The sequence below is a fragment of the Sminthopsis crassicaudata genome, chromosome 4, assembly GCF_048593235.1.
Source record: "Sminthopsis crassicaudata isolate SCR6 chromosome 4, ASM4859323v1, whole genome shotgun sequence".
NCBI lineage: Eukaryota > Metazoa > Chordata > Mammalia > Dasyuromorphia > Dasyuridae > Sminthopsis > Sminthopsis crassicaudata.
The window spans coordinates 44030360-44055991 of NC_133620.1; the positions used below are offsets into that span (position 1 = coordinate 44030360).

Here is a 25632-nt window from a genome sequence, read left to right on the forward strand (position 1 = left end):
TGTTTTCCCCATATCCATACAGAAGTTGCATGGACTTTCTTATACTTATGTGCTCCCTGGAACAGTTTGACTGAACTGAATATTCAAGTAATTCTTACCTCACAGTGAGGTGGGGGAGGACAAAGAGGAGGAAGGAGGAGAAAAGAGCTAGAAGACTAGATTCTATTCACTGCTCCATATTTTCTTTAGTAAGAACAAGTTAAGGTATCATTTGTCTTACTATTTCACAAGTAAATGTTGCAACCCTGCAAGGCCGGGTACATCAAAAGCTCAATGTAAAAGTCAGTATTTGTATATTTCTGTATAAAACGTACCATCATAATCCTATTGGACTGTAATTGCTGTAGCTAATATTCTTACCCTCTTACGAAAATACTACACATAAAATGTAGTACTGAGTTGTTAAGATAATACATGATCAAGCTGAGAGAGGGTAATACCGATACAATAGACCTTGCCAATGCCATAAATCTCTTTATTAGACAACAACCTATTACAGGAGATCTACTTAACTGTTTCCCTACTTAGAGGGCCATTTGGTGTAACAATAACAAGCTGACTTTTCACATTAGTAAGGATTAGCCAGTATAAATAATAAATTGCCACTGAGATGATGTTCAGTAAGACAAGGGGGGAAAAAACCCTTTCTGAGTATTTAAAAAAAAAAGCTAAAAATACGTCAATATTGGTCTCTGATAAACTAAGTGAAGTAGAGAGAAATCAACATCTACCTATTTTCCAGGACTTAAATGTGAACCCATTTGAGTATCAGTTCCATTTTATTTAATAAGCAAAGATTGAAAAAAAAATCCGAACAATTAAAATACACAAATAAAAAATGCCAGAATTTTTCTTACTAATTTAAATAATCTATCACAAAATGTCTTCCTTAGTAGCATAAATAACGTTATATATTTTATTCAATAATAATACTGGTTTAGTTACCATTCTTTTATCATCACCAAATTATTCTTCCACTAAACCCTTAAATCTAAGTATTTCCATACCAATTATGATACAGTTGCATTTCACAGCCCTAGAAATTAAGTAATTATAGTATTAATAAATCATATTTTAAAATAAAGGTCTACAATGTATAGTACATTCCTTTTCCCTTCTCTCCCCCATCCTCCCCATTCATTAACTGTTTATTGCTGGCTTTTAACAGGTACCTTATGTAGTTAAGTGTTACAGCCCTAAATTGTCCCATTATCAGAAGTAAGTCATTAATCCAAAGTGATCTGTTGCTTTCTAGTTGTTTTCTTAAACAAAGCATTTACATCTAAGACTACACTAAGCAATCTAATTGAGATCTATTAATTAAATGTTGAGAAACTTAATCCACTCTAGTCTCATGTGCAGATCTGTCAAAAAACATTTTACATCTACTGGAAAACTTTCTAGTCAAAGTTTGCTGATGATAGAAAAAAGATGGCTCTGTCCTCTTTCTTCCTGAAGCTGATAGAACCATTTCAAAACTCACATGATTAATCATTTCTTGCAAATTTGCAACTGTCCCCCTTTTTCAGCTGCATATTTTGATAACATTTCATCATCTTTCCAGTTTTGATCCCTTCAAAATTAAGAACAAATATTTAATCTAGAAAAAGAATATACTGTAAATACTTGATATAAGATTTATTTTTTCACTATCATTTGACTACTGTCATAAGAGCTTTAAAAATTCTCTTCTCAAATGCATGGGAAAGAAATATTTTTAAATGAAGTTTAAATATTCCAAAAGAAAAGTATCAACTTCCAGAGGTTCCTATTATTTTATCTCAGATACAAGCTCCCTCTGCAGGTAATAAAAAGGGTTAGCAAAAATATGTGGGAAACATAGGTAGCCAGGATAAAAAAAATGCAATCATCACCATTTAATAGAAATATTCTAGTAATTAACTGATGAAAACAGTCCTATTAAAAATTCTTTTAAAACATTTAAGGCTGGACCTCTAAAACTTTGCTTGCCATTACTCAGTTTTCTTAAAGATAACAAGGGGATAATGAAAGCATTGATTCTCTTATGATTGTTGTGAGATTTGAATGGGATCATATTTGTATAGTACTACCTGCTGCAAAACAAGTGCTAAATAAATGCTTATTCCCTTTCCCTTCTAGTCCTTGAATGGAAGGAAGGGTTAAGTCAAAGTCACTCAAAAACTGCTTCCACACAGTGGATCTTCATGAAAAAGAAAACATTACTCTGCTTACAAAGAAAGCTGGAGGCTGCCAAGACAGACCACCCAAAACAAGACAGAACATCCAAGTTTATCTGATCCACCTCAAAATCAAAAAATAAACAAACACGGATGGCACTCATACTCTATTTACAGCCAAAGACAAAAGGGAAAATCTTTGTTTTGAATCACAAAGTTCTCAAAGAAATGTTAAAAGAAAACCCAACACAGAAAATTATACAATTCTACATTTATCCGATTAAAGAGGAAAACGTGGTTTTTACAAATCTTGACTTTATTCTTCCTGGCATGTTTTCAAGGTTAGGTTTTTGTCATTTATAGCGAACGCTCTGCCAACAAAAATACAACAGATATATCTGACAATATTTTTGGTGTGAATTCTGTACATATAAGTTATTTTTCAAAAGATGAATTATTTTCTTCTTAGGCGACATCTGAAGATTTGGGATATATTGAAGATCTGGTTTGTTCATTCTGTGCTCCAGAGGAGGGATGCCATTTTTTAAAAGACAAAAACAGGACAAAGTAAAACAATTTGTAAAATTTAACAAATATGCCAATTTTCTAAACTCAAAAGGCAAACCCAATAAGAAAGAGAGATGAATTAAATCAGGAATTTCTCTTGCACTTAAGAAAAAAAAAACAAAAAAACAAACCTTGAATTTTTCAAGTTATAATCTCAGATTAGGTAAAACTAATATGAGAAGTTATTTTGTAGGGATAGGTTTGGAATCGTGATCTACATGTAGCAGCTGCCCAAAAGAAATGAGACAATTTGCTATACTGTTCTTTATCCACTGGGCGTATTTGCCCATCCAAGGTCTCAATCACATAAATCTATAATTCGTTGCCACCACACTAGAGGAAAAAAAAAGTGGCAAACATTAGAGTTCTATTAATAAACATGGAATCAAAGAAGGTAGAATAGTATTTTAGAATTGTTTTAATTTGTTGGGATGTATAGAGAAGTGAGGATGAGGCACAATAATCTCACATCAAATTTAAAACAATAGAAAAGCTTCCAAAAAATTTCTTTACATTGAACTCCTTTTAGTCATTAAAGAACATTATCCTTGCTTTTTACCTTACTAAAATACTGTCAAACTGAATGAAGGAAAAAAAGTTTATGTGCATATAAATAAAATTAATAGGAGAATCACACAAGTAGGTGCTTCTCAAAATTAATCCATACAAACACGGTGGCCTTCAAAGTCAAGTATAACACAAATTGCAATTAGAGTTATATTAAAAGTGTCACTATCTATGGTGGGATTAAAGATGGAAGAACGACTGAATTAAGGAGTAAGCAATTCATAAATCAATAACAGCAAAAAGGAATGGAAAACTCTGAACTCTGTAAGTTATTTGAAAAGAAGCATGAAATGAAAAGATTTTAGGGTCAGAAGTTGTCCTAGCTCTGCAGTTTATCCTTGTAACCTTGGGCAGAGTACTTCATCCCTTGATGGGTCAGTTTCCTCAAGAGAAAATTGAGGGGGCTAGATAGATGATGGCTAAGATGCCTTCTAGCTTTAAGATTCAGTGATTCTAGAAGGGAAATTAGGGGACAAAAAAAAAAAAAAGAAAGATAGTAATAACCTTTTTAATCTGTTACAAAAGACATCTTTTCCAAATAAGTGACTTAAGGGAAACTGGTCACTTATTTTCCTCTTAGGCATTTTAAATAGAAGCAGTCTGTATCCTATCCTACAAATTAGACTCAAAAGTTCTTCAAGTGAATATGACCTAACAGAGACAGAAATAAAAAAACAACTAATGAAATAGTCCATAGTCTTTCTTCAGGTTCATTCATTACAATGGGCGTTAATGTTACTTTTAATTTCATGTACAAATTAAGAGTGATTAAATTACTAAGATTACAAACCTAACTTTTTAAAGTAATCGGGGGCTGTCCTATGTAGGACATCTCCCATTCACAACAAAGAGCTAGTAAAAGAAACAAGGTCACCCAACCCTCCCCCTGCTGCCAAGACCCATTTCTGACAGTAATGGGTGTTAGATTATTCTCTCATGTAGAGCCACAGCAATAATCAGTCTGAGGTGTTGACTGATATAACAATACCTCCCGAAGAAGGGCACAACACAGGGATAGATAAATGTGTTTATGTGAACCATGAGCAAGAAGTGAGTCTTAAAACAAAATAATGTTCTTGCCTTTAAGATCAGTCAAATAAATGTCACTGTTAAAACTCAGTGCTAAAATAGTAGCTTTGATTATATATCATACATATAAAGAAAGAGAACATTCTGACACAGAAAGGTACGTTTTACTCAATACAATCTGTGCAAATCGTCTCTCAACAAGATGAAATTAAATATCAAATTATTTACTTGAGTACTTTCTAAGAGATTATAATGGAATGCCATTCACTATTTTTCCTTCTTTGCTAATACTGATAAAACACAGTCACTTACTAATTGGAGCATGAAAACATTAAACTCTCTTTTTCTTCTTATTAAACAAACTACCATCTTCTTTAAAGCCACATAAAGGCTGTGTTTTGTTCATCTTAAGAAATAAAAGGAGAAATCTTAAATGAAATATAACAGGAGAAGTTTTAAATAAAATTCAAATATATTCAGGAGGAATGTATGAAAAATCAAACTTCCATCATCTGAACCACAGAAACATTTCATTTTTATCTTTATTCTTTTCATTCTCAAATCAACTCTAAAGTATCTTTTCCAAGTTGCTTAATGTAGTTTAAAATAGCAGTAAACTTCAACTCTGGCCATGTTTTCAGGAAGGTGACTTGTGACTCTGATTAGGCACCTTTTAATCTTCTATTTCTATTTTTATTAAAGTACTCTCCCTACCTTAAAAAAAAAAAAAAATCCTCAAAAAGGTCTTTCAGCTTTAAATAGCCTTCTTTTATGGCAAATGATTTCAACATTGAAATGTAGAGATTGGGGCTTAATCCTTTTGTGTGAATTTTAATGTTTATAATGTACTCCTCACAGATTGGAAAAATCAATGACAAGACCAACAGGGGCCCATTTTCCTCAGCCCAAGTTCTCTTGTCAGACCGTGATTAATGCTGTGCTCTGTAGAGGGAGACATTACATCCGGGCTAAAACAGACCTAAATTTTACCCTTAGGCAGAAATCTGATTTAAACATCTCTATTTGAAGTGACATTTGTCCTGTCTTTTTGACCAGTTTTTCCAGGAATCACAGAAAGTTGACTTTGTGTCTTAAGAATAGTTTGGGGGAGGAGGGGAATAGAGAGAGAAGGGAGTTGTTTGTTTTTAGGGGGGCGGGGGGGAGGGAGATGTTAAACATAACTGTTCTTGTCTCTAGTAAATCTGAGACCCAGAATGAATCAACCTGCTAATAAAACAGGTGTCCAGCTATTTTACTAGAATAACTTACAGATGCAAGAATTCAAGACCGCCATTTAAGTAGATGAGGCAAAGACAGTTTAACAAATGAAGAGATTTGGTCATTCTAAGAATTGAGATTTTTTTTTTTACATTCAAAGATGATGTCATTGATCTAAGAAATATATTTAATTTTATCTTTTGTCTCTTATTCATGGCTAAAATGTTTAAAATTTTGTTTATTAAACCAAAAAGTACTCAAAATGAAACCAAATAGAGTTAACCTGAGGTTTGTTTTTAAAAATCATGATAGGTTTGCTTGTTCCCCCCCTTCTGTAAACTTTTATAGGACTTCTATACAATTGCTTTGACTTTGAATTTTTTTTTAAAGTGGGAAGCAAAAAATGTTCCTATCACAACAAAGACAAAATTAAATGGGGTAGGTGTTAAAGGAGGGGGGGGATGTAAAACATAACTATTCATGTCCTCTAGTAAATCTGAGATATTATTAAAACAATTTAGTCACTCCTGGCAAGTTCCTCCTAACCAAGGTAATCTAATTTCTGTTTCTTTTCAGCATAAATTGATTTTTTTTTCCTTTTAGCTGTTCCAATAATTGAACAAATTTATACAACTGTGATGGGATTTTACTTACCATCACACAATGCATAAAATCTTCCACAAAGACAAAGTATATTACTTCATAAAACTGCATTTTTGTTGTAATTAAATAAATTGTATTTAAACATTGTTTCTGTCTCTAAAGCAATCAATAGCATTTTGCTGTAAGGTACATTTTACCTGCAGGGGTTAACCTCATTGCAGTTTTCTTCATTTATTTCAGTTAGTCTGTACTGCTCCTGTTATTGTTTTCTAATAATTTGAAGTAAATAACAGATGTATAAATACATTGATAATTAAAAAAAACTGAAAAAAATTTAATTGGAATGTGTGACCCACTACTCAATTTTATTCCATAAATAACTCTGCCAAAATTCAAAAATCTGATAACTATTTTCTTAATAGTCACACACCTTCAAATACCAGTTTACTTCTTAATATGAATAAACTGCTGTGATATTTTATAAACAATAATGATAATTTCCATGAATAAAAAAAACTATGATCTGTTTTAACTGTTTTAATTAAAACGGAAAATGTCAGTTCCATATTGAGGAACTTGCTGGACACAATATACTTAATATAATTTTAAGTTGATGACGATATGATTACTTAAGGTTTTCATTTTACTTAAGGCCTCTTTCAATAATTACATATATCCTTATTCTAACCAAACCACTCCTTCAACCATTAAAAAACAGCAACAACAACAACCAAAAAAAAAAAAAAAAAAAAAAAAGACAGGCTTTAGTTTCTTTTTTTAAAAGAGCCTCCATAATCTTTAAGCAAATCTAGAAAGTAGATTTGGAGAACAAACTCAATTTAGTCTAATTATAACAATCTAGAAGATTAAATCCTTTTATACAGCCTATGAATTTCCAAGAATTGTTTTGAGAGAGATGATTATTTGGGTGCGGCTTTAAAGTTAGTAATTAATGTCAGGTAAGAAAAAACTTAGTCAATCTATGATTTCAATCTAACTTTTGAATAAAAATGATTGAGTCATTCCCCCAAAGCCCTAGAAAACAGTTATCTATTTAGATATTAAGATTGATATTTTAATAAATTTTGCAACTGGGTGTTAGCCTAAGTATGAGCAGGATTTCAGTTTTATACTAGATAATAGCTTATTTTACACTTTAGCAAGTAAAGTCATTAATACCTATTTCAAAGTTCTTAGCTTAAAGCTCTTTTTCATCCTCTTTCAAATGGTTATGCTAATTTAAAAATGTTTTAAATTATATACATATACATACATACATACACTGGGTCTTCTGAAGTTCTCTATTTTGGGGCGGAAAAAACTACTCATGTTCAGCTTTTACACCAAATTTCTCTACCCCCTCCCCAAAATGGAAGAAATTCATTTTCTTCTAAATGTCAAACCTGGGCTTTTCCTTCAACACTTCCATCCAGATACTGTGGATTGTCATGATGTCAAATGCACTTAAACATCCTTAGAAACTTTATAAAATGTCACTTCCCAAGAAAGCTGATTCTCATCTCATCATTTTTTACTTAGTTTTTCCTTCCAAATATCATTAAACTAAAATAGCTAAACATCAAAGATAGGAATGGAAGCAAGGCATTTCATTTAAGTAAAAAAAAAAAAAAAATTTAATTTTTTTCTCAATTGATTTTAAGTGTATTTACCTCTCAAGTGAAAACCCACACCTTGACATAAATTACCATGCACTCTCTTAATCATAAATTACATCTGCCAAAATATAAAGTGTTATTTGAAGACTTAGCTATTTCCAGTTTTTTTTTAAAAACAGAAATTACTGTATACCAATGTCTTTGACAGGGAATATTTTCTAAACAGGAATTTTATAAGTTTTGAAGTCTTCAAAATCTTTCTTTTTCATTCCTCTCTACTCCCCAATATTACTACCCATCTGACTTCAGGACACTAAAAGCAAGATGATTTATAAATAAAACATAAGGTGTCTTTAGTGATCCCTTAAAATAGGACTCTAATCACTAAGTAAACTGGTTTTTAAAGCTCTCCTTGCTCATTTTAAGAAAGGGAAACACCCAGAAGCTGGTGTTAATGTCTCTGCTGATTGTGAAAATTGCAAGTCAAAAAAATTCCAACTGCTCGACTTAAATGAAGAATTACAGTGGTACATGTGAGATCTATATCTTTACACAGGGTTTTTATAACATTTAGAAGTAGTGTTGTCTGCTTTGATGTCAGCCCATTAATAAGTGGAAAGTCAAAAGCCAAGGAAAATTATATTTATTGGAAATTCTCAAGTCAAAACCTGAAGTAATTGGTTTGTCCTACCCCACATGATTCAATAGCCTGATTTCCCCAACTACTAGCTCCCAGAGCTATCTGTAGTTCTAAATTCGTTTTCTGTTGCCAACACATAGTAACCCACAGTGATTGAAAAAGGCAGCTGAAGTGCTGCTGCCGCACATTAATTTTTCTCTAAGTGGTCCAATTTTGTCATCTGAACGTTGAAAATCTTCTTTCCCCTGCATTTTACACCTTTAGAGATTTATCGAAATCAGGATCACCTTCATATAAACTGAAGAGTAACATTTTCTAGACAATTTTTAGATTATCTCTAATAGCTCTAAAGACTAATGTGCTTGCTTTATTGCACTCTGCATTCAAAGCAGACTAGTTAACAGCAACTTAAGTGTGATAATGGCAATCCCATCAATGTGTGCCTTTTATACAACCAAAAGGTACTCCTTTAGACAACAGAGGGGAAGCAGGTAAATTAACTCTCTAAAATTATTTCAGGGTAATGTCATACAATTTGAAAACCACTAAAAATCTCATCTCTAAAATACCCTCCCAAAAAAAGTGTCACCCTTTTTAAACTGAAAGCTAAGGTTATATAACCAACTATACATTCCCTCCAAGATTGATAGACTACACAGCTCAATTTCTTTATTAAATTAAGACCAGGGGATTCTTTTGAACATTACTAAAGAATGCCTATTACAATGAAGGCATATCAATTTCATGTTCAAAATCAACCAACCATCAAAGGCAAAACTATAAAAAATAAAAAGAGCTTCCAAATCTCAAAAGCTCTAAGAACTCACTTTTTTTTTTTTAGCTAAAAACTCTATTTTATATAAACCAAAAGAAAAGAGCGTTTCAATTTCTGCTAGAAATCTAAATCAGACCAAACTCTACCATCTCCTCCCCCAACTTAAGAAGCATCTGCTATCCAGAAAATGGCCCAAATTACCAAAATATTTGACTTGGGTGTTACTTTATGAAGGATTGATTTCCTTTAAATGACTGAAATGGGCTAAAAACTCCATTTCTTCAGAAAGATAAGCAAGAAAACATAAAGCTGAACTGAGTGAATAAATTATAAATTGTGAAATAAATATGAATGGAAAATATTGGAATATAAAGATATGACATAATTAATGAGGTAATGTGGGCAAAGCGCTTTGCAGTCCTTAAAGTGCTACAAAACGTCATCTATTATTGTTACTGTTATGATTAGTGTTTGGTACCACTGTAATCTAAGACACTAATTATCCATGACATAGAGCTGATAAGGTGTGGTATCCTACAGGTATCTTCACAGGTGTAGATACATGTAAATTGTCGGTATGTTTATCTACAATTTTGGGGTTTTTTGATGTTCAAGATGAAAATTATTTCAAGAGTTGATATCAACCTTTCATTTCCCCCCCCAAGAGCCATCACTGAGGCTCTATTATTTTAGCCTAAATATCGAAGAAAAGTTACCTCAGTTTGGAAACAAGTGTGCTTTTATGTCAAAATTCTCATTGTTTCATGGAGTAATTACAAGTTCTTTCTTTCTCAGTCCATATCTAAAGTACGAATTCAGTTAAGACAAGTCTCCTGGATTTGTCTTAACAAAGAAGAGACACCAAAAACCAAGCAGCAGTGACTGTCATAGAAGGGCACCCTTTTTCTTGGAACAAACAATTTATCAATAGAAAATAATTGTCTTGCCGATTGCAAGGGCTCCACAGTAATAGACAATGTTTTTCACTCACATAATTACAAAACAGTAAAAGTTCAGCAACACAGCCTGAATCCACCTCCCCATTTTCCCCCTTTATAATTCTCACTGCCCTTTGGGCCTCTGCTTGGAAGTAAATGGAAGACAGGCTGAAGTTTTCTCAATTGAGCTGAAGCTAAGAAACCTTTGATATGCTAATAGTCCCCTTCAAACGGTAAGAATTCACACTTGCATTAATTCAAACAATTTGTGCAGAATGATGTGAAATGGCACCTCTTTTAGTGGCAAACAACAAAAGGAGAGAATGCGAACGTCTGAGCAAACCAAACAACAGAACATTTGTTCTGCAGGATTCTTTCCATCAAGCACAGAATGGGGGGAGGGGGACATGGGGGGGGGGGGAGGAAAGAAGAAACGGACAAAAGAGAGGGAAAAAAAAAGCCAGAGTAAGCACCTGAACATAAGATTTTCTTATTAACATTCTCTCTATTAGAGAAATACACTCCGTAAAGTTACGAAGTTGCCATTTGTCTAAGGCAGAAGATATAGTAAAAGGTGTCTTATCACTCCTCAAATATAATCTCCCTCGCTATTTATTAAAAAAAAAAAAAAAAAAAAAAAAGTGCACAATTCCGCAACTCTAAATGAAGTCCATCGGTCAGTTTTGTTTGCCCAGCTCCTTCCCTGCCTCCAGAACTCGGCAGTGCACTTGATTTGGTAAAAGCTATTCCCACCAGGTAATTATTTACCGAACGGCGATGACTTCCTTTCAGTGGGCAGCTCGCGTCCAGCCCCCCGAGCAGCCTCGGTGGGGCCTGCTCCAGGCACAGATTCTGACAGGCAAATGAATGAACCAACCGCGTCCAGAAGAGAGGGGAGGGAGACGCCGCGCGCACGGCAAAGAATGCAGGGGAGAACGCAAGGCAAGGCAAAGACAAGGCTGCCTCAGAGCCTGGCTTTTGTAACGGGAACCATATGGTGGCTGCTGCTCGGGCTCGTCCAGGCTCCTTGGAGGAGCGGCTAAGAAGCCGGATCCCTTTCAAGGACCAGGAGAGCGGCCCCTCTCCCCTAGCCCGGGCCGCGGCAGAATAGTGTGCATAAAGAATAATGCAACCGCGGGACCGCGGAAGAGAGGCGCAAGAGAGAGACGGGTACGAGGTGTTCGAGAGAAAGAGGTCCGCTCCCCCCCCCCGAAAAAGTGTCACATCAGGAGGAGCCGCGGGTCTGAGGAGCGCGCTCGGCAGCCCAGTCGTTACCGCCTTCTCCAGTGCAGTAGCCCAAAGCCCGAAGTCGGGAGTGAGGAACAAACTTTAATAGTCCCAAGTGCCCGAGCCCGTGCGCTTCACGCAGCCCGCTACCGGAGTCCCCCTGCCCAGTCTTGCCTTGCCTAGCTTTGCCTTCCTCCCCTTCCTTTTCCCAGGCGACTCGCCCTCGCCCCGCCGCCGGAGGGGCCTCACAGCCAATCAAGTTCTCCCGAGACTGCAGCGCCCAGGCCCAGGTGTCTCCCAGACCAACGCATCCGTCCCCTCCCCCTGGCCCGGCACCTTCCAAAATCAGCTCCCCTAGGGTTGGTGGGGCTTTCCCCAGGCCCGCCCCTGCCATCCCCGACAACACACACATACATATACACACAAATCCCCTCCAGATCATTCCTAAGGGTCTCCAGCAGGCCGAGGCTGCCCGCGACCCCGACGTCAGTCAGACCTCCCCAAAAGGCGATATCCCCGCCCGACGCCCGCGTTCCAGCTTCAGCCCCCTGTCCGTAGAGTTCCCAAGACCCCCCACCCATCCGGGGCAGCAGCAGCCACAACAGCAGCCCGCCGGCCCCTAATTGTTACCATGCCCGGCGCCCGCGCCCGCCCCGACCCGTCCACATCTGGCTACGTTTTCCAGTCATCTTCTCGCCACACCAGCCAACCAACAACCACCACCCCCCAAAACCCGCAACAGCTAGCCGTTGTCCGCCTGCTCCTAATCGGCCCCGCTCCCCCCCCCCCATCCCGAGCTCCCCGGCCTCATTCTCCATCCCACCTTCCTCCGGGGTCGTTCTTTCCAGCTACTTACTGGCCGGGATTAAGCGGTGCATGCACTTTGCAGAGCCCGTCCCGGCCAGCAACTCTGACCGGGCTGAGGAGATGGGGGAGGGGGTATTCTTCCCGGCCCCCACTTCCCTCGAGGCCCTCCCACTAACCCCTACCCTGACTCCCCCTCTCTTCCAACCCCTAGCTCACTTCCTCCTACCCCCGCCCAGTTGGGAAGGGGGGCTGCCATCCTTTACATTCCCCCCTCAAATACATACACACACACACACACACACACACACACACACACACACACACACGCACGCACAAAAAAAGAAAAATCAACAACCCTGCGCACCCAATCCGACCCCCCAGCCCCGTGATTTATCCCCAGCGCACAACACTCAGCTCCAAGAAAAAGAAAAAAAAAGAAAGAAAAAAAGCCCAAAGGCTGGGGCCGAGGAGTTTCTCCCTTCCCATTGATTTTCCAAAAGGGACGCAGACGGGGTCGGGGGGAGGGGGAGAAAGACAGAGAGCGAGTCCCGAGTCTCACCCTTGCCCCGGGCGAGCATAAACAAACAGGCGAATCTAAACTAAGCCCGAGCTCCCACCAGCAAAAGGGGGGTGGGAGGGGAGACTCCGACCCCTCCGAGCGGAGGCGAAAAGCAAACAGGTATGGATGGAAGCGAGCAAATCGCAGGCTCTGAAAGCAGCACATTGTTCGCAGCGCGCAGATCTTACCTCCGTCTCGGGAGCCAGACCCTGGGGAGATCGGTCCATCCACTGGGGGATGAGGGTGGGGAAGCAGCTCAGCAAGGGGCGCAGAAAACCAAGGGGAGCCTGGAGGGGATCCGGGAGGAAAAGAGGGGAGAAGGCTTCGGCTTCAGCCGGAGAAACCGAGGCTGGATAGGGAGAGTGGGGCGCGGGAAGGGGAAGGGGGGGGGGGAGACTCAGTCCAGCCGGAAAGCACGAGCAGTCTGGAGTAGGGAGCAGGAGAGGCAGCTCTGCGGCTCGCTGAGCTGGGACAGAAACACGGCTTCTGCTCCTTCTTCTTCTCCTTGTCCTTCTCCTCCTCCTCCTCCTCGTCCTCCTCCTCCTCCACCTCTTCCTCCTCCCAAGCAGCCAGCGCCGGGCGGCTACTGGGGTTAAGTCAACATTTTCATGCAGTTTCCAAGACGCCGCTCCGAGAAAGAGGGAATTTATAAAAACATAACCCCCCCAGATCCCACTCTGTCTTTAAAAAAAAAAAATTTAAAATCAAGACCCCCAAAAAGGGCGGGGGAGGAGATGAGAGGTGGCGGTAGATGCCAAGCCAAATCAGAGGTGAGCCGACTTCGGAGTCCCTTCTAAGCTCAGATCGCGGGAGGGGGGACAAGGAGACTCACAGCAGTACCAGCAGGGGCCAGCTCAGTTTTGTAAAGCAAAGCCCCCTCCTTCGGTCGTTCGCAGCGACCTAATTTACATCTCCCTTGAGGACATTCTGGCCTCTGGCAGGAGACAGTTGCAACCCCTCCTCACATTTCTCATCTTCTCTCCCGATGCTAGCGCTGCTGCCCCGTGAAAGGCTGGAGACCAGGAATCAGCTCAGGAAAGCAAACAGGGAAATTCACAAAAAGAAAAAGGAGGAAGGAAAAATTCTAACAAATGCAACACACCTCGCAGGAAGGGGGGAAATGCCCCCCCACAATCCCAAGGAATTCTACGGCCAGCTCCTTATTTCGCTCCAGCACCTCAGTGTGTGAGAGGAGAGAGGGAGAGAGGGAGAAAGGAGAGAGGGGGAGAGAGAAAGAGAGAGAGAGATGGGGGAGTGCTAAGTCCTGACACAGACTCTCCACAAGGTCTGAACTGGAGTCACCTCCAGCCTCCTCCTCCTCCAGTCTCCACCTCCCACCCTCTGAGTTCAGCTAATCATATAAACATATTATCGTGTACAGCAGCAAAGGACAAATCTCTCCCTCCTGATTTTTCCAGCGAGGGGCTCGGGCAAACTCAAAAGAAGATTACAGGCAGCTAAGTACCCAACGTGGAGCAGATAATCTATAAGTCAATGCCACCCAATGACCATTTTCCACTCCATTTGAGCAGCTGCTGCCGCCGCCGCGGAGTGCCTTAGCTCTGGGGGGGAGGGGGACTACAACACCGGGGAGAGGAGAGCTTGGCTTGGCGGGGGGAGGGCCGAAAGGGGACACTTACAGGGCTTGAGCCAGTACTGGTGGCGGCGGCTGTGGCTGCGGCTGCGGCTGCTTGCTGCAGAAGCAGCCGCGGCGGCAGCCCCAGTGAGCCGGAGCAGCGGGAGGACAGGCCCCGGCGCAGCCAATGGGGCTGCCGCAGGACTTGTCCCGGCCGCGGCGGCGAGGGGCGCGCGCGCACCGCCGCGGAACGCGCCCGCCTGCCCCCCCCACTCCCACCCCGCCCCCTCCGCTGGGGCTCCCCTCCCTCTCCCTCCCCCCCGTCCGGGGGCAGGACCAGAACTCCCTCTGCCCCGCCGGCCGCGACTCCCCGCCTCTCCCCGACTTTCCGAGCCTCTGTCCATCCTCCCTCGGACCGGCCCGGTTCCGTGGCGCGCACGCATTTTTGCTTTTTGTGAATTCCTTTTATTCCGGGCACTGGGTGAAAGAGGGTGCTTAGAGCTCGTCGCGCGCCCGCTGGGCAGAGCCAAGTGCTGCCACGGCCTTCGGGGCTCCGCCGTCGCTGCCATCCCCAGCCCCTACCTTCGTCCTGCCACTTTTGCCCGTGACTTTCCTCTGGACACTCCCGTCGTCTCCAGCGCAGTTTAACGCCATCCCTCCTAACAAATCCTCCCTCCGCCGCCGGCGGGCCGGGACCAGTGCTGGGAGCTCCAGGCCCCCGAAAGTTTTAGACTCCGGCCCCCTTTTGTGTGCCTGGCTGCCAGGACAAAGGGAACGTACTGTGGCTGTGGCGCCCGGGTCGAGCTCCTGCGCGAGCAGCCGGAGCAGGGGACGCGCGGGGCTCCGAGGCTCTCGGATATCTGAGATTTCCGGCCAGCTCCTTAATGAGAGATTTTTTTTTAATCACTTTGACTTTTTTTTTTTTTTTTTTTTGATCCTGCAGTTACGTAGAGCCGACTAAACTTTGACACTGTTGACAATTTTTCACTGAAGTGTTGTGTTTGTTTCTGATTAAACCCACCAGGATAAGCAAAGGAAGGAAAAGAGACTCCAAGGCGCTTGGCTCTCAAAGCATTCATCGTTGGGTGGGGTTTTTTTTTTTTCGGGGTCTGTTTCCTTCATTTCCTTACATTGAAATTGCATTTGCTCTTGTCCACTGAGCACGTTTCTGTTAGCAGTGTCAGCAAACAGTCAAGCTCAACAAACGAGGGACCCAAACTGAAGAGCACAGAATAAGATATGGCAAATAACCCTTGAAAAATAAAATGCAAAACAAAGTTTCTTTATGCATGTGGGAAATAAGTCAAATCTTGATTTTTCTTTTTTTTAAGTTTCGAAATGACTGAGTTTTTAACTAAAATTGTGAAGTGAATAATAGTTTCAAGATGTATTTGGTAATAATTTACCTGGTTCTAAGTGATGAAATGTGGCCATGTATTTTGGAATTTATTTTAAAGAAAAACCGACTGCCCCACAGTACTTAGGAAGTAGGCTTCATATTGGTTACTTTGTTTTCAAAAAGTATATACATATATATATTGTGTACATATACATCCATATATGTTATTAAAAAGTATCCCCATGGGTACAGCCAGCCTTCACGCTTGAGAAATCATTTTCAGCTACAATGTGTTTAGCAGTTATTTTAAAGTTTAAGTCATAAGGTGTACACCACACATCAAAATTCTAAGTATCTACAATGCCTTGCAGATAGTAGGTGCTTCACAGATGTTTGGTGAGTGAAATTTTATATAACTTGTCACCATGCCAGATATTTACAGCACTGAGTTGAATGTTATCTACTTTGTCATTCCTAAGTTTATTCCTAAAAGTGAACAGAGCATGGGCTAAATGTCAGTACAAAGCTTACTTTGAAGGTTGATAATCATAATGAAATTTTCATGTAGTATTTCACCAAGCTAAATGAGCAGCTTTGAGGATCAGATTTCCTTCCACTTCGTGTGTTAATGTTCTAACTAAGAATTCTCACCATTAGAGCCACATGCAGAACCTCCAGCATCTGGGCTTTGTACTAAGCTTGCTTCCATTTGGGGTTCCTTAGTCTTAGAAGATATAATTAAGATGGTATGAATGCTACATGTAACCCAGACAGGAAAAACCCCACTTATTCAGCAATAGTAGCTTTAAATCTCACAGTAATATATGTAGCTTTTGACAGCGAGTGCATGCAATATCTATGACACTGAAATGAGCCATCTCTAGGAACAGTGATACTTAGAGTGGTCGGAAATAAATGCCCTTTGAAAGAGTTTTAGTGCAATAAAATAAGACTTCAATGTGAAAGCAATAAGAATGGAATCTGCACACATGCATGCAAATGATCTATTTGTGCCTGCCCTCTTTTCTGTGCATGGCTCACAAAAACTCACGTAGAGTTCATAAATGTGCCTAATCCTACCTACCTTTGGGACATACAACTTGTACTGGAGTTTTTATTTAGTGATCATAATCGGGAGTCAAGTCCAGTTTCTCTTCCAGACCAGGCCATATGTGGCTTTTCTATTTAAGTTTCTTAGAAAGAGTCAATGAGACAATGCAGTCTAAATTTCACAGGTCTCCTCGTTTTTATTATTATTTTTTTTTTTGGATGTTCTAATGACTCATATGCACTGATTCACTCTCCACTGTGCTTTAAAAGAGTACATTCCAAAAGGGGGAAGGGTGTGGGAGAGACAGAAGAAGAGGGGCTTAGTAACACAGGAGATGACAAATGTTTGGCTAAATAGAGAGTTACTAAACCTGATCGAGTAGGATATCTATTTATTAAGAAATAAAAGATTTGAGTTATTTCATCAATGATGAAACTCGAGTAATTCAGTAGGCTTTTTTTGTTTGTTTGTTTGTTTTGTTTAGTTTTCTCTAAAATTAAGCCTAGAAAAGTAGGATGGGGTTGGATGGAGGTTTTCTTGTTTTTTTCCTTCCCCCCCCCCTTCTTATCCCTTTTGTATAACAGTATAATAAATACTAAATGAGCTTTTTCATTCTTTGCAATATATATAATAATAAACACTTCCATTTGCTTGTAGGGGGAGGATGATAGAAACAATTTTTTTTTTCAGTTGCATTAATCTAGTAAAACTAAACTGTGGACCCCTAACAGAGTTAAAAGGGGACACTTAAATAATACAGCATATGAATAGAACCACGAGTTCAGAAAATGCAGCTTGCCTGACACCTCATTTATTTCTCTTAATACAGGTATTGGGGGAAAAATAAGAACCATCAATAAAATGAGAGGTGTACTAATGTCTGCAGCTGTTAGCAAGTTAAGAAGATCTGCAGCTTGCATTCACTACTCTCCAATCAATTTTAATGACTTGATCTATATTATTATTTAAGTAATGGTAAAGTCATTGACTTATTCATAATACTTGCTAATTGTTTTTAAAAATAAATTCTACATATGACTAAGGAAACACCCATTTCCATTTGTTTTATGTTAAATCAACATCTAACCACTCACGGTGATTTCATTCAAAGAAAACAGAAGGAACTCATTAGCTATGTGGTTAGAGAGATTGATGGGCTTCAAACATTTTAACCATGGATGTTTTTTCCAACTGTAGAAACTCATGTTTTTAATTTAAGTAACTTCAAGAAACTGAGTATAATTTCATCCAATGGGCCTGTTTCTGATGCAGAAATTTCTGCCAATTTTAAAATTTGTGTAATATCTAAGTACCTTTGTCTAAAGGGAGGTAGCTGATGTCCATGTCAAAATGAATAGGTGAACCAAAGGCAGTGTTTTTTTAACTTAAATTATAGGATCTGAAGTGGAACGAAAATGGACACGGTTAATAAATATTCTAGATAGTGTGAAGTTAATAACAGAACAGAACACAAGGTAGTTACATCTTCCTTGCAGATCTCTCTTATTCCTTTTTTGCAAATTGGGAGATAGCTTTGCAATGCGACTGTAATTTTGTTGGGGGGGGCAGGTATTCGTGTACATGTGTGTGTACATGCTGACATGTGTGTGTATGTACAGAATATTTTTGAGGGGGAAGAGGAATGTTGTTAAATTTCTACTGCTGCTATAGGGCCCTATCAGTGAGGGAAATGTATATACATGTGTATAGTTTATGTTTTCCTGCCTATGTTGAGAGATGGATGAGAATTTAAAATGAAACCTTAAACCATGTGAAATGCAGTTAGTTTCAAATTCAGAAATAGACATGAAATTAGCCAATTTTCATCTAAAAATTAGTTCTTCGTGCTTATTTATGATTACTTTAAGTTTGTTGCAAGTGAGGCAAAGACTTTGCAATATGTATTCTATAGTTCTGGACCAGCTGAGAAATTAGATTTGAACTCTAGGCCTAAGTAGAACTGAATGAAATAACCCAGTTTTGCTTTACATTTCAGCTTTGCCAAATAGGTTCAGATGAAACCAAAATTCATTTTCTAGGAGAGCAGAAACATATGAAAACATTTGTCAAAGCCAACAATTTTTAACCAATTTCTTAACTATCTCTTACCCAGGATGGTCATAGAAATTTAGCCTTGTGCAAAATGTAAAGATGCAATCTCTAAAATAACTAACATTTAAAAATTTTAAAAATAATATTGATGTGCACTTCATATATTGAGCAATGGTTGCTGGAGCAAAATAATCAAGATGAAATACACCTAGGGCAATCATGAAAATACCATTTAAATCAACATTATAATTTTTATGTGATAATAATAAATAATAAAGACAAGTTGTGTTAAACTTGGGGCAGGGGATTGATTACTAGAGAGCACCTAAACTGTTCAAGAAAAGCACATGATAAATCATTGTCCCCTCAAAATTTTGGTATCCTGGGACAAAACTCTACTACCATTTACTCTGTATATATTTTGTTTGTACATAATTATTTGCATGTTGTCTCCTCTGTTAGAATATGAGCTCCTTGAGTCTAGGGAGCATATTTTTGCTTTTCTTCATGCCCTCCATGTTTAGCCCAGGGCCTGGCACTTAGGAAGTTCATAATAAGAGTTCATTGACTGACCCTAATTAGTCCACTTGTATTTGGTAATTGCATATGTAACTAAATGCTCATGGTTTTACAGCTAAAAAAAAAGTTTTTGTAATTACTTAGTATTTAACATTTTGCTAAAAGCTCATGTTTGTATTTTACCTACCTATTTCTGCCAGTATGTACTCACATATGTGCATCTTAACCGATGCTGATTAGACTACTAAAGCCATCATTTTTTTTCCCTATAGATTTAGAGTTGGGAGTTTCAACCTCCTCGTTTTCCATATAAAGAAACAGGCCCAGAGAGGTTCAAAGATTTGCCCAAAGGCCAACAATATAGTTGTGCTTTGTGTCCAGCTTCTCTGACTCTACACACAGTTATTTGACCTTGCCACAATCACTGCTAGTCTGATCTGAAACAAAAGCTCCTCATTAGTCAGTGAACTTAGCAAGACATGAAATCATATCCTCCAAATCCCACAATCTGTGTACATCACTTCTTTTGTCCTATTAATCTTAATGAGGAGGGTATTAGACGCTGACCAATTCCAGTTGTGGGTCTAGTAGATCTCAGCATGTCCTCTTCTATCAAAATATAAAATGTATTTCTAAAAATAATCTTTTTGATCCATTAGAGCTGCCTATGGAACGGCCACTAGGTGGTGCCGTAATGCATACAGTGCCAGGTCCTGAGTCAGGAAGATTCATTTTCCTAAGTTCAAATCTGATCTCAGACACTTTCTAGCTGTGTGACCCTTGGCAAGATACTCAACCATGTCTCCCTCAGTTCTTCACTTGTAAAATGAGATGGAAAAGGAAATGGCAAACCACTCCAGTGTCTGCCAAGAAAAATTCAAATGAGATCATGAAGAGTCACACACATCTGAACAACAATACTGATATATATTATTCAAAGGGTTACTGTTCAATATTCAAGAACTCAGCTCTATTTTAGTAATAATTTGTTAATCATTTAAAAATCACATAATCAAATGATTATCAAGTATATTGATTTGCCTTCTTTCCCTTTTACTGCATGATAATTTTGATATTTGGTGAAGGACTTCTCTGGTCTCATTGCTAGCATGATCAACCTTTTAAAAATGTAATCATTTCAAACCTTTCCCTCTTATTAATGTCATGAAAAAAAGTTAGTTGTGGCTCTGTGAAAATCGATGAAGAATTTCCACTTTCTGGGACAGTGCTTTGTAATGAAGGTTCTGATAGGTTAGTTAATGAATCCATCAATCAATAAGCCTTTCATGTTCCAGGCACTGAGGATACAAAAGCAAAAAAGGAAATGATTCCTGCCTTCAAGAAGCCGAAATTCTACTAATGTCTTAATTCTTAAAGGCAACTAAATAACAGTTTACTCTTTACCCAGAGTTAGATTTATGGCTTACCTAAAAATATCCATCTGAATACCCATCTTTGATTTCACTTCATAATTAATAGATGGCGTAAATATTGCTTAATATTCCTGTAAACATTAAGAAATAAAATTAGGAAGCAAAGATGTATTATATTATGAAAAATTCATTATAGATGGAAGTAGATGGTATTTTCTAATATTTCTACATGAAATTTCATTAGTTTTAAGTTACTTACTTGACAATAGCATTTTGTCTATAAAGTTATATTCTACTAGATCGTAAATTCCTCAGATGGAGGGATTATTTTGTCTTTATGTTTTATCTTTAGTGCCTTGCACCTAGTTGACTTTAATAAATATTGAATGAATATATGCATTAAGGGGCTGGATTGGATGAGACTTTCCACGGTTACAAACTACTCCAAAAATATAAAATTCTATTATTTTTATTTTTATCCTAATAGTTTTATTTTTACTGTAATATTTTGTTTATTGGGAAACTTTGTTTTTACAAAATATCTGCAAAGTTTATACATATATTATGTGTGTATGTGTGTAAATACACACCCATGCACATGCATATAAGCAAATATACAAAATTTCATGAATTAATCACTCTGACAGAGGCCTCTAGTATTCACTACAATTTTGCTTGATGTATTTAGTTCTGACTTTTTATCCCCATTTCACTGTTATTCCAACAGTGACAAAGACTTAAGTGAGAAAGGATTTTTGTATTAAATTTTAGTAAAAAATGGCATATCCATATAGAAGCAATTCCCTAAGATATACCTTCTAGAGATATCAGAGATATTATCTTTTAACAAAATAAAAGAATATCTCCCTCTCTGAAAGCTTCATCTTGAATTTTGTTATTTATTAAAGCTTTTAAAAATTATGCTGTTAAAGACAAATAGCATCAACCAATAAGATCTTTGACTAATGGATGAATTAACAGCCAAATATTATTGAAACTACTCCAAACCATTAATACAGAATAGCTTTATTTTAGTTTGGGATGTAGACTGAAAAACTCATAAAAATGTATCTTATATCTCAGAGGAACACTCAAGTGAAATTGGGAATGATGAGATTTTGTTGAAATATTCAATAGGAAACTGGGATATTTAAAGAAAGGATGTTCCATTTCAGTTAAAAAACAAACAACTGGAGACCCACAAGAGATTGAGAAGCCATTTCTATACAATGACACTCTAGAATCATTTGCAAAATAACCACAGGCTTTGAGATGCCTTTTTTCCCCAGTAATACTGATGTTACACTTAATCATCCACATTCTTATCCAGTTCCCCTTGTGACCAACAAAATTCATTTTGTAAACTTACCAGCCAGTGTTAAAGAGTGCAGATTTTAGCCACAGAAAAACACAACAACCATCACCCAATTTTCCTTTTCCTCATAGTAAAGCTAATTGGCCCTTACTTTAATTTAATTTTTGACATTTAGCATTTTAACATTATATCCTAATCAAATAAGCTAATAGCTCAAAAAGAAGTTACCTATTTCTAATTGTTCAGACAACAAAGAAATGTGTTGAAGAAAAAGAAATGCTAATTGTCCAAAAGTGGATGTTTGGTTTCTGACTGATAGGATGCAAAATGGAAAAAAAAAAAAATTGTAAAGGCTACCTCACATCCATAGTCAGTTCTGCCATAACTTTAATGCAAAAAAAAACAAAAAAAAAGGGATGATAAGATAAAATTTAGTAGTTAAAATCATAACAGTAAATTAGGTACAAAGACAAATATTTACTGCGAAAAATAAAATCTGAGCAAGGATATCTCCAATTCAGATTCTAAAAGAATTTCTTACTCATGCATTGGAAAGAAAAAAATTTCAAAAAATCAGATAAAACTGGGAGGGATGAATAACTAAACACTCTTTTTGTCATTTAATATGATTATTGTTCTTTGTCTCCGGGCCCTTCATTGGAAACCAGAACAAAATCTTCATCAAATCTATTACACACAGGTGTTAGTTTGTGATGCTGCTGCTGGCCTGTTTACTTAAACTCTATTTTGCTAAGCAGAGAGAAATCCTACAGGGGCAAGAAGTAGGTGGACTCTGGTGCAAATCTCTTGACAAAAAAGAAAACATGTTTGACGAGTTTACCAACATCTTTGAGGGTACAGCCCTACAATACCTTATGACTCAAGCAAGTCTATCTTTTTTCTCAATTTTCCAGTTAATGAAAGTAGTGTTTAAATACTCTGTAGTTAGATTATTAACTTCTACAAAACAGAAACAGATGTGTGTCTTAGTATGCCATTAAATTTATGATTTACATAGTACCCTTAAATACAGCTGAGCAGAGGCCAATGATTCTAATTTGCTTTAGATTTACAATAACCTGATCTGGTTTTTGTAAGTACTGAAACACTTTAAACAAAATTAGAAAGCAGTTGTGCTTTCTGTGATTAAAGATGCAATTCCCTTTGGGGTAATGAGAAAAGTTAGAACATGTTTCTTCCTTTATGGATGTTTCTATTATAAACACGAGTGCTATACATTATATATTTTTGTTACTATGATTTCCTTGTTTTTAATTATAAAATAAACCAATTGAATTTCACTGGAGTCTCAAATTGAAACTATGCCAAAACTTAGCAAAAGAATGCATACTGAGCTTCATAAAAAGCTTTAAAATTCTTCCCAGGGTCTTAAGGTCTTGTTATATAAATACTGGTTCCTCATAATTTTCTAAGAGCAAAACATCTTTCTGATTAAGAACCATACACCATAAAGATGGACTTGAAAGTTGAATATATATTGCTAAGCTTAGCAAACTACATTGATATGTAAAAGTTACAGAATTAATAATTACTAGATTCACATAAATTTTGCATAAAAATAGTCCTTATTTTATCTCATTACACAAATTATGCAATTCAAACAATCACATTACTGTTGTTGAAAACCTACTTTTTTATATTAATCAGGCCAATTCTGTCAGACAACCCCTAAAAATAAAATTTCTCAAACTGAAGTTATTTTGTAACACTCTTGCTCCTTCCTCTCCCTACATGATTCCCTCCCCCCCAAAAAAAAGCTAAAAATAAAAGCCAGAAAATATTAGATACTTTTGCCAGTAAAAAAAAAGAAAATGATATAACTGTGATATAATAAGTATGGACAAAAGTATTCATTCTTAAAAGGCTAAATCCCATAAAAGCTCTCTTAGCCTTAGAATTTTTGCAATGTCATAGAATATGTTTCTTTTTTGTAAATAGCAAGATTCCATTGATCTCCTTAAAAGAAAATGTTAAGTAGCTTAAATAATTTATTTGGATGAATAATTTATATTCTACAAAACACACATATAAATATGTGAATACATATATACATGTGAGTACATATGGACATATATAAATGTGTGTTAAATTTCTTATAAGTAGATATTCAAGCATAATATCACTAAAGCAAGAGAAACTCCAGTTCCAAGCACATTGTCCTTGAATCTACTGTTTTCACTTAGTATTTGCAGCTGACGTTTTATTTGATCACCCACTGTTTTGAAGAGGACTCCCGGTAGAGGACCATTTGTGCTACATTTGGCACACCAGGGTGATTTAGTGCCAAGAAGACTTTCGGAGCCCAGACTCGGCTCATCTTTTCTTAATTTTGCATCTTTTACAAATATTGCAAGCAAATACATAAGAGATGATGAGTCCAATCAGTTACTCAGCCTTTATCATATGCCTACTTTGTACAATTCACTGCAGGAATTACTACAGTAAAAGCGAAAAAATAGTCCCTCCCCTGGTGAACATACCATCTCTGAAGGACAAAGGATAACCACATATGGAAAATGCATAAGAAAATATAAAATAAATACAAACAAATAACTAAACTAATTTAACTTCATAGGGCTGGATAGTTCCATAAAATATGCTTGGTCTGCAGAAATGCATAAAATTCAGCAATTAAGGCTCCATGCTATGACTTCACACCATTTACTTTTTCATATCTTTTTTTTTTAAATCCTTTTACTATCTAGTTGATCTAGGGCAGTGATTCATGCATAAACTCACATGAAAACTAACTGGGTTTTGAGAAGATAATACAAAATGTCTTTTCCACTCTCTTCCCCCTTCTACCTAAGCAGCCAGCACACATATCTGAACACAAATACAGAAGAATGATCATCTATTTCCATCACAATTACCATCTCTTTTAATTCTTATCTTCTGGTTTGAAATTGGGAGGAAGGAAGCTTAGAGCACTGAAAAATAATAAGGCATCTTTTATGGAAGAATCCTAGAATCTCAGAGTTAGAAGGGACCTGAGAGACCATCTCATCTGTCCTTTCTACCTAGAGTACATGTATTTTGTACCTGGCAATTCGATCATCAGATTTGCTTCATCATAAAGCAGTACATTCCATTTGGGGAGAGCTCCAGTTTTTTAAGAGTCCTTTCCTATCTTGAGTTCAATTTCATTCATTTCATTCAGTAAACATTTATTAAACACCTACTACGTACCAAGCACGCTATGTTACTTACCAAGCCTATACCATCATGTATATTATTCTTCTGGTTTTGTTTACTCTACTCCATGCCAGTTAACTTGTCTTCTTGTATTTCTCTGAATTCTATAGTCATCATTTCTGATGGCTTTGTGGTTGCCTTTTAGAACCTAATTGTAAGACTTGTCATTTTAAACTATTAAATCTTAATTTTCATCTCTTTATTTTAGATTTATCTCTTTATTTTAACCTATCTTGATCATTTTGGATCCCAATTCCCTCATGCATTGTATTAGCTGTTTATTCCAGCTTCATATCTTCTCCAAACCTAATAATCCTGACATCAACTGTAAGTATATTGAATGAAATGAAGAAAGTGAAATTAATGCAAAACTTTAATGGAGACCTTACTTTAATTTTATATCAATCCACTAATCAACAATCTAGGCCAGTTTAGTGATATAGTGGGTAAAGCACTAAACCCGAAATTAGGAATTCATGAATTCAA

At 37.6% G+C, this 25632-nt stretch overlaps 1 protein-coding gene across 26 annotated transcripts in view; it reads right to left on the reverse strand.

The window, feature by feature from the left end:
- The window catches only part of ADGRL2 (adhesion G protein-coupled receptor L2), an 809217-nt gene that overhangs the window by 209008 nt on the left and 574577 nt on the right, over positions 1 to 25632 (reverse strand). For 3 of the 26 annotated variants that reach the window (XM_074266423.1, XM_074266424.1, XM_074266433.1), the window contains exon 1: positions 12894 to 13990. The exons of 2 other annotated variants lie outside the window; for them this stretch is intronic. The gene's annotated coding sequence lies outside the window, so the exon portion shown is untranslated. Of the gene's footprint in view, positions 1 to 10880; positions 11444 to 12162; positions 12281 to 12893; positions 13993 to 14345; positions 14433 to 14863; positions 15081 to 25632 lie in introns of those variants that run through there. 21 more of the 26 variants (XM_074266425.1, XM_074266426.1, XM_074266404.1 and 18 more) reach the window with 12 other exon arrangements.